Source organism: Dermacentor silvarum, chromosome 1 (genome assembly GCF_013339745.2).
Source record: "Dermacentor silvarum isolate Dsil-2018 chromosome 1, BIME_Dsil_1.4, whole genome shotgun sequence".
Classification (NCBI taxonomy): Eukaryota; Metazoa; Arthropoda; class Arachnida; order Ixodida; family Ixodidae; genus Dermacentor; species Dermacentor silvarum.
Window position 1 is genome coordinate 444,355,896 of NC_051154.1, and position 1,540 is coordinate 444,357,435.

Consider the following 1,540-nt stretch of genomic DNA (forward strand, 5'->3'; position numbering starts at 1 on the left):
AGAACGCAGATTTACACCCATGGATCTGTCTGAGCCACCAGCTCCACAGGCGATTTTATCATCCCGGCCTTACAAGTCACAAGGAAGCTTAAAGTGTACCACATAACAACATCTACGGCAACAGAACTTGCCGCCTTACTTGCTGCTGTTAATTACATCGTAGAAGCAACACCTCAAAATTGGATGCTTTTTTGTGACTCCAAGGCAGCCCTTCAGAGTCTGCAGTCAGCATTACGATGCAAGACCCATGAACAATTGGTGTTTGAGACCAGAGAGGTTCTCCATCAAGTCCTTGTGAACGGACATGACATTTTTCAATGGCTGCCGGGCACTGTGGCATCGTCGGTAATGACCTTGCTGATGATGCCGCCCGGTCAGCTCATAAGGAAACCCTGGCATTTCCTATACCCTTATCAAGGAAAGACGCTGTGAGGGGTATTCGTTTACTCGCTCAAACCAAGAATTTATGGAGACTTCATGGAGCATCCCGATTTTCTCCAACTGTCGTCTCCACCGGCCGAATCTCACACTGAGGCTGCAGGTTCCATCGAACTTCCCCCGCCGTGATAGGAATTTACATTTCCGCCTCTGGTTAGGAGTGGCTTTCACTAAAGCGTACTCATTCCTTATGGGCATGTTGGACACACCAATCTGTGACTCGTGCAACTGTGAGGAGACGATCGAACACGTGTTGTGTTTTTGTCATCTGTATGACATCGAGCGCGACATTCTTCGGAGTGTGTTAAACCGATTTGGCAGCAGACCGTTTTCAGAGACAAAGATGCTTGGACCATGGCCCCACGTGTCGCAGGCTTACAAAGCGACGCGGGCATTGCTACAGTTCATGAAGTCCACTGGCCTCAGTGACCGATTGTGAAGTGTTGGACAACCGCACGTGTTCATACTGAGATTACTTTCTTCCCTCTCTCTCATTTCTTTCTTTTCATCTCTTTAAACCTCTTCCCCCGTTTAGGGCAGCAAACCAGACGTGCGTCTGCTTAACCTCCCTGCCGTTCCTTTCTTCCTTTTCCTCCTCTTCCTTGATAACTAATGATCACAGATGGATTAAACACATTGACACAGTGACAGGTACTACATTTGATCTTAGCCAAAAGGCCGAGAAGCGATATTGACACAGTGACAGAAAATGCTAATCGTATACCAGTTTTTTTTTTTCAAAGACCGCTTAAACTTTCTGATCCCTCTGTGGGACTTGCCTATAAATCTGTAATTATTCTTGTATTACACTACGCTTCTATAATCTAGGACCCGTACACTCAAACTATCATAAACTTGAATGAGTTCAAAAGAAGGCTGTTCGCCTTATTTATATTAATTTTGGACGTACCTCAATACCACAGCTTTTAGAAAACTTTAAGCTTGAACCCACAACCCGACTAAATCCCAAGTCCCGTCTAAAATTCCTACACCAATTAATTAAAGTACAATATAACACTGACATCACAAAAATTATCTCCTTGCGTATACTCCACAAGGCGCGAGCTGATAAGCCATTTTCTAACCAAAGGCAACTGTTTCA

General features: G+C 44.9%; 1 pseudogene; it reads right to left on the reverse strand.

Moving 5' to 3' along the window:
* Positions 1 to 1,048: 1,048 nt before the first annotated feature.
* Positions 1,049 to 1,128, reverse strand: LOC119437945 (U2 spliceosomal RNA; annotated as a pseudogene).
* Between the last annotated feature and the right edge of the window lie 412 nt (positions 1,129 to 1,540).